The sequence below is a fragment of the Acyrthosiphon pisum genome, chromosome A1 (assembly GCF_005508785.2).
Source record: "Acyrthosiphon pisum isolate AL4f chromosome A1, pea_aphid_22Mar2018_4r6ur, whole genome shotgun sequence".
Taxonomy (NCBI): domain Eukaryota; kingdom Metazoa; phylum Arthropoda; class Insecta; order Hemiptera; family Aphididae; genus Acyrthosiphon; species Acyrthosiphon pisum.
Genome location: NC_042494.1, coordinates 145,606,530 through 145,616,137, shown reverse-complemented (window position 1 = coordinate 145,616,137; position 9,608 = coordinate 145,606,530).

Here is a 9,608-nt window from a genome sequence, read left to right as displayed (position 1 = left end):
AATAACTATTTTAGTTATTTTGTTGTGATTGTATAATATTATTTGTGGGTACTTGAAACTTCTAAAGTATACTATTATATATCTATGATAGTACCACGGTTTGTTGTTGATGTATAACGCGTTACCTAATGGATATTGTGATATGATTAATTTGGAATTAATTATTGATACCTATTATAGGTCAATTTTTTTTTAATACTATAGATAAGTATACCTATAATACCTAGACTGACAAACCGTCTCCGCTCAGAATCGTTTTTCTTATACAGTGATATTATATCATTGAATTCAAATTTAATACTATCCATTATACAGTGACCCACTTGTAACCTACTGTACAGCAGAGCGACATCCACTTATCCACCTTTTTTTTATTTGAATATACAATCCGTAATTTATGTTTATAATAAATTTATGTGAGCTAATACAAAAAAAGACAGTGGGTAACATGAATAAAGAAATTACCCAGCAGTATTATTTATTAATATTATTAATAAATAATATTTTTTTTGTATTATATATTCATCTTGTTGTATTATATAATAGGCATTAATAGGCAATAAGTCTACAGCATAATATAACATTAACGGTCCAACATTAAAAACAACAAATTAAAACTATGCCTCTTAAAATACCAAACAGAGACCAAGCCCATCAATGAAAGAACTATTTTAAAAAATCAAAACAGATCAGAATTCAATTTTATAGTGTATAAATAGTAACAAGTGTGCTGTGTGCACTTGAAAGTTAAAATAAACAATATGGACGTTAAGTAAGTTATTATTGTTTGTATTTGCGCAACTATAATAATATGTTTGTGGAGATGAAATATAGCCATGTTTAGTGACTTCTGACTAGTGTTCTAAAATTGTGTAACTTCCTAATAGTTTGTATATTAAACAACCATATTTTCATGTAGCTAGTAAAAAGGTTATGTGTAAATGGGCCCTGACTTTTAAATTATAGATTATAGGTATGTATCTAAATATTTATTAAAATAATATAAATGTAAAATGATTTTTTAATTAACGGCAATATTCATTATTCATAGGAACTAATAGACCAATTACTGGCAATTTCAATAAAAGGTATACCAATAGATTCCTCGAGACTCTGAGGGTGTTTCAAGCTTCTTTTTTCAAGCCTTATTATATAGGTTGCAAACATGTGGTTGGCTGACACATGAATTTCGTTTTGGCTCACAAAATCAATTTTTTTTGTTTACATTTACCTACCTATAATGTTTTTAATGGTTGCTGAAATGTTTTAAAAGCATTGCTATGGTGTTTTTTTTTTTAAATAAATGAATATAATATTATTTAATTTATTGTTATATTGTTACTCAAATGTACAACAAAAGGCAATGCCATTAATGTTTGTATCTTATAGATTTAAAAATTACTCGACCGATTTTGACGAAAGTTTCAAAGATTGGTATTATATAGGTACAGATATAAAATTATAAACAACGTATATATAAATTAAGATCATATAACGACATGACGTAGTATAATAATGTTAATTTGTTAAAACAAATAACAATTTTATCAAATATTAAATATATATTATAATCTTAATCTGCAGTTTATAAACGTGCTTGTTAAATAAAACAACAACTATTTACGGTTTATAAAAATTATGATAAGATAATATACATATTTAAACTGAAAACAGACACACACAGTGCTTACATTTTAAATTTACTTAATTTTTTTACAACTTGTGATTGCTGGACTGAGGAATATCGAGTACATTACATACGACGTTTTATCATTACACACGCTTGACTAGTAGATGCTTACTACCTATATAGATAGCTGTCTCCTTTTTTGTATTACAATAATATTAATTATACCTATAAAACTAATATTTATTTCATAAATCATCAATGGTCAACCAAAGTTTATAGGGCAGTGGTTTTCAAACTTTTATTGAACGTGGCTCCTCAAAAAATTTTCACAGCACACTGACATTTTTTTTGCACTAAATAATTAGATGAACAAAATTTTAGGCTAACAAATTTGTATTAATTATATTTTTAAAACGAAAAGTTGAACTTTCCGAAAGACCGCGGCACCCAGTTTGAAAACCACTGTTACAGAGTATAGTAGTATAGGTAGGTACAACAGAGTAGCTTCCTACAGAAATAGCTAGATACTGAATAAAATAGATATAAAGTAAACTATATAGACTATAGCCTATAGGTAGGTAGGTACTAATAATGTGTTTTATGAAATGACATATAATTTATAATAATTAGTAGCATACCTACTATATGATGTGTTTTTTTCTTTCTTTAATTTGCTATTTTGTAAATGGATTTATGGATGTATAATATAATATAATATAATATATAATTATTATTTATTACATAATTTTATATGAAAGTGTCTGTGTATTTAAATTATAATTATATGTACACAGAACACACATTACCTACAGACTATTAAAGGTGTATACACGATATTATGTATACGCAGTATACTGTTTGTGTTAGTTGAATCGTATATAAAAAAAATATTTTATTACAATTATAATCATACCTATATTAATGTGTTAATAATTATACATAGGTACCTACTGTCTATATATAAAATAACATTAATTGGTAATTACTAATTGGTAATAACTAAATAATATCACAATTTACAATAACGCGTGTTTACAAATAAATCATTCATCATTATTTATTTAAATATTTCATTATTGCCATTATATATTCATATCTGAAATGAAGTAGCCTAAAATATATTTATTTTATATACTTTCTACCTACCTACTAGAAAATTGTCATCACATTTCATCGTCAAGTATACGGAACAATTATTAATATAGGGCATAGGTAGGTCGCACATACCTAAATTTATATTTCATTAAGTACTAATGCAATTAAGACGTACGCTTGTAATTATATAATGGTAATACATTAATAATATACAACCCAATTAAAAATTATAAAATTGTCCGTCAATTATTGCAAATAACTCTTAATCTATGATAACAAATTTTAAATATTTTTTAACATTGTAAAAACATTAAATATTATGTTGACGTAAAAATTAATGACATTAAAAATATATAAAATATGTTCAATTTTGTTTTCTTGCAAATATTGTATATACATCATTTCTTAATACCTACATTTAATATAAATATTAAAACATGTTTAACTTATTATAACAGTATGTAGGTTTTTGTACTCAAAAAACCATAACATACAAGTTCACAGGGCTATTATATTATTTGTACATGTACAGTAAAATAACTTAACAAATTACAAGTAGGTATACCTACTGATAGCTATTTCAGAAAATAGAAATACGTTGCTTCTCTACAACAATTTTATTAGTTTCTCGTCATTCGCATTTCGGGTCCATATTTAGGTATATACCATATTCCTGGTCGTATGACCCTAAACCAATTAAATCCAACAGCCCATCTTATTTTGCAGGCACCATTAAACCAGATTATAATTGTTTCTATATGCCCACTACATTTGTTCTACTTTATTCTTCATTATTATTTACGTACAAAATTGTGTACTACATAATATTTCATATAGTAATATTGTACATTTGTATACATACTATATTATATACTAACTTACATATGCATATGTGTACCTTCCATATATACCTAGTATTACCTACAATATATTTACTTATACATTTATGATTTGATAATGAAAGTGCGTAAGCGTAGAGTGCATCCGTCAGACATCAATAATATATAATATATACTAATATTAATTAAATAAAGTATAATGCATACATCATAGTTGTTATTATTTATTAGCTAAAAATATAAAATAATAATTTGGTACAGCTGTGCACAGTCAGTTGCATATTATATTAATATAGGTACCTTTTTTTTAAGATGAACCGTCACATGAGGGGAAACCGCGTTAGCCCTACTCTCTCAAATATATTAATATACCTAGATAATTATAGATTTAAGTCGTTACAATATATCTAGTGGTATATATCCAGGAAAAATGTACAGATTGTTAGTCTTAAAGTTATTGGATACGTGCCTGAATAAACACAGAACTGTCAGAACTCGTCTATATAGTTATGTTAGAATACGTTCCATTATAATTTTATGCAGATTAAAGCGTCCTTCGTCACAATTATTTAAATTACAAAACTCCAAATAAATTGTATTTATGTAAGTACTCTGCAAAATATTATCTTATCGTGCGGAACGTAATAACTTTGCAAATAGTATATATAATATAATATTATTATAAAACCATATATACTATATAGGTAGACACTAATATGCTATAATATAATATGTTTAAATTACGCGTAGACAATAATACAATATTGTAAAACAAAATCTAATAAATGTTCTTAACCGACAAATTATTACAGTATAAGTAGTTAACTTTAATTTGAACTGCTTAAAAACGCAAATTCAAACAAATATTACATACATACATTATATGGGTATAATACTGTAATAGTATTGTTAAATGCAGGGATTAAAAATGTTAACAAAAAAAAACTAAAAACACGATATTATACAATAACGAAAACCATATGTATCCAATAACATAAAACGGAAAATGAAAAAAACCAAACAAAATTATAAAACAAAAACGATTAAAATTTAATTAAAATTTAAAAATGTTAACTACTGAATAAAACGAAAAATTACTATAATTCTGTTTTATTTAAAACATGTTGAAACGAATTTGTTGGTGACGATGACGTTAAAGTTATAAATTTCTATTTTCTAATTATATTATACCTATGTTAAACTTGAATTAAATGTATCAAAAATAATTTAAAATAAAGTGTATACCAAGGAGATTATATGTGATATATATGTGTATCTAATAAATACCAAGGAGGTACTTATATAGGTATACCTAATACATTTTTTTTACGAATAAGTCATACATTATAATTAATTATATACATTTAAATGTTATGTGTATAAACAATAAATATCACACGCAATATAGACAAAATTGAATATGGTAGGTTCTTCACGTATTTTATACCTGCACCCTACGTATACAATTTTCATAATTTTTTTTTGCTTATATTTAGTATGCAATTAGTATGCATTTGAGTGACCATTTTTAAATCCATACTAATTGCATACTAAATATTAGCAAAAATTATGAAAATCGTATAATTTCTATATCCCATTACCCATGTACATAGAATTCAGTGGTGTACGAGATATTTTAGTGGCATAGTGTAATTAGTAAGAGAAAAAAATTACAAAGGAGTAAATATTTAATATACAATTAAAACGGTATTAAAAAACAAAAATACGTTTTTCAAAAGCAAAAATAAATTTTAAAAAACGTTATCAAAAAACACAAAAATTGATTTGATAAAATAGCGTTATTAAAATATAAACGAAAACCTTTTTATTTTTTAAAAATATTATGAACCAAAACATTAAATTTCTAAAGGTTATAAATTCCTGGATTTAAGTATGTATACAATGTATATAAATCTACAATATAAACTAGCATAACTAGCATTAAAAAATGTACGAAGTAGTAATTTAGTGTATAGGCAGTATGCACTAGGTACCTAAATCTATATATAATTGGTGTACAAACATTATAACCAATAATAAATACGTTTAAGAAAAACACTTGAAAGGCTATAACTGGAGTAAATATGTGTATCTTACTATTACTTACTAACTTACAAATTATAGTGAAATATAAAACATATAAAACAGAACCTACCAATCTTAAAATATTTTGTAATGCCGACATTTCTCGAAACTAATTGGAATTTAAGAAGTAAAATATATAATATAATGTATACATCTCAAGGACAAGTATTACCAATTTACAACAGATAATAATCACTAATAGTATAATTAATAATATTAAATATTTAAGGCAGTTAAAATTATTCTGATTTCATAAAACAAATAATATTCAAATTGCACCTAGTTGTTTACAAGTTTAAAAATAATTTAGCGATTATCGTGAGTTAAGAAAAGACAAAAACCTGTCCTACCTATATGATGGAAAAAATAATTTATTAATCTGCAGTGGTGTCGAGAACTAAACTAAATACCTCGTAGATATTCGTCATTTAAATATAGTTTAGGTAACTGAATTACTATTCTAAACTAAGAAACTGAGATTAAATACTTTCATAACATACCTAAATATAGTCAGTATAGACTGCAGTACCTAAAGTCTTACAGACGAATTTATGCTTTTTAATTTTTATCACGTCAATACACGTCGTTTAGTCATAACTTTTTTATTTTGCTTTTTAATTCTCGAAGTCCGGATAGACCAACGACAGTTTAAAACAAAGCGTTGTACATGCGTATACCATGTCCTTGGCGCTTATAATTTTTTTCAGTCGCTCGTTTAAGACAAATTACGATTCAAAAATGATACATTATAATATTATTTAAATATGTTAGCTAGGTAGGTATACTTGTTAAATGTTACATACTTATAGGTATGGTTACAGTTCAATAATTTAAATAGATATATTTTAATAATTTGACTATCAATTGAGTCAGAACCCAAGTCTCAAGAGATAGTATACAAATATTATGCAATACTGCAAATTAAAATATCCGACAAACACTCATGGGGTGTTGTGTTGTATTGTTTTGTACAAATTAATGTGTGTTCAAATGGTTGTTTTCTTTCATCAATCATCAGTCGGATTTCGCGCGTACATCGAATTTTAAACGTCCGCTTCCTACGTTTTAAAGTAATGCTGTTGCCTATTCATTCCGTTGGCGGTCTGCCCAGTAAATGTTTGAAAAAATATTCCGTTTTTGTATTCCACATAAATTTCGGCTCGGAACAGACCGCAGCTATTGGATAACTTATAATGGTTGTCGTCTACCAGAGGAGTAATTTTTGACAATTTCCGAAGATTTACTATCCACAAGAGTGTAAAAATAATCTTTCGCTCCAGTTCTTGGCACATTATACACTGTTTTAAGTCTTAACGCATTAATTGCCATATATTTCGTTTAAAATCTCTGAATTATAATTATCAACCATGATGATTACCGAATGTCGTAAAGTCACGTGTATATTATGATATAATACATAGAGGATTAAATTATACAGTTATACTTCCCACACAAACCCCCACGTAATATTATTCTTATACATATTAGAATATTAGGTATACCTACTATTATTTTTTTTTAGAAACTATTTTGATAAACGCATTTTTGGACCTTCTCGATGTTCTAGCAGCCACAAGTATTATTTAGGTAAACACTGCAGCTTTTCGGTGTCCATATACTAATAAATTAAGATATATTATTATAATATAGTTCATAATTAATTGGTAATACAAAAATATAATTAATGTCATACATCATAATAGGTACATAATAGGTATATACATTTTATAATACTTAAACTATACCTATATATAAGTTATACATTTCAATACACCACTATGACTCGTCTATAATCGTTGTATAATGTATATCTGCAGTAGTTCTTAACGTTTTCAGAATAACAGCTTAGAGAACACCTTCTCCAAGTTCATGGAACACCGGTTTAAAACCACTGATAAGAACCTACCTATAACTTTTTATTCTGTAGTGTTTTTAATTATAATAGTTATAGACAAACTGTACAAGACGAAGATGCGTATGCGGTATACCTACGCATTATATTATATTATATAGGTTATATAATTATACTATAATAATGTTAAGTCTACCTATATAATACCTACAACCTACATCACAGTTTTCCGGCAGGTTTTCGACTTTTGTTTATTATTTTGAATACTTGAATCAAAAGTAGAATATACTTATGACCAATGTTGATACATGTTTAAGGTCAACATGACGCATAAAGTCATAGAACATGTTTATTGTTTAAAGAACCCTTTCAAAAAATTATACCACGATAACACAATTTGTATCATGTACATGAACATGATCACTGTGACATTTTATACTGCTGTGTATACAAATAATATAATTTTAATAATAGGTGTATAATGTATATATTATTATTATTATTACGTTCGATTAATATGTAAATATTTACATTGCGGATGCCACGAAATGTTTATCGATTACTTATTGCAAGCCAAAGTTTCACATTGGTGTAGATGAAAAGTGGGAAAGGAATATCCGAATATCCTTCTCAAAAAAATAGTTTTATGATTCCCATCGAACATTCGTACACGCATACACACGCAGTACATAACAGTGTCCTGTATCCTGTGTTTGGAGCTTGGTCACACATATTATATACCTAAATATATATATATAATATATACAATGTATATTGTATCAATAAGGAATTCACGACACGTAGATGTTAGTAGGTAAATATACCGACCATTTCCTGCATGGAAAAAAAACCATAAATTACAATAAACCATTATCATTATTCATTAATTGAGAGGTGAATATTGTTTCGAAAACAAATGTAAACACTTGCCGTTTTGTCATTCATTTAATTTATAATAATAGGTAGCTAATCCATTGAAATATCAAATAGTAAATATACGGCAAGGCCATCTGTCGTTGCAGGTAAGTATATACGACGTGTTAAACTGTAGAAAATGTATTTATGTATATACACAGGATGATTCATATAACATGCAATATGCTCAACTCTTTTATCCTTTAATAATTTATTCATTTTTCGGATTCTAATTTTTGGGGACGTGGCGAAATCTTACTAACTTGAAAAAGTCAAAACTCAATTGACGTCCGTTGAAATGTACATAATATAAAATAATAATATACATTCTTTATGCTTCTGGAAACCCGTATTATATACTATAGTATATTATGCGATATTTTTTCGTCTAGGAAAATCTGAAAAACTTTATTTAAAATCTGAAAAATTGTAAGTATAAGGCACTAAAAACGCGGACCGAAATTATCGGTATAATATAATATAATATATGCCAGATACTAATATAGGTACATTATTATCATAGGTGTATTCGGGAAGGGGGGGCTAAGTCCCCTTGGTCTTTGCCCTTCCCCTATGGCCCCTTTAACCGTATTTATTTTAGCCTATATTATAATATTATATTTAAAAAGATATTTTACAAAACCCATACAGTCCCCTCCCACCTGTACAAATTTCCTGGCTACGCCACAGAATTTATTATGTATTATTATTTATGACAATATGACGTACAAAAAATAAATAATATTTTTCTTAAATTTTTTAGAGTTTTGCAGAAGACATAATAATAAACTTAATGCACTTAGTGGGCATGGAGTATGGACATTTGATAGAGACCGTGATACTTCGGCGCGGGCCGCGGTGTCATCCACTGTAAAGCAAAGGTGAAAATCTGTGAAGGAAGATACCCGTTCAACGACTATTATTGTAGACAACCAGCTTTTGGAACATTTGGAGGACTTGTTCCAGGCCAACCACCACAAGCGGTGCCCACCGTACAAGGGCTGCTGTGTCCTGGACTGTTCAGAGGTTGAAAGGCCACCGGCTCCGCCGTCGGAATTTGCCGCTCAATGGTCACCGCCTACTCTCCGGGCATTTGCCACTCAAGGACCAGCACCACCCATGATGACGCCGGTATATGCCTCAGATCTCATCTTCTTCTGGTGCTGGGCCAAAAACGTAATATAGCATTTCA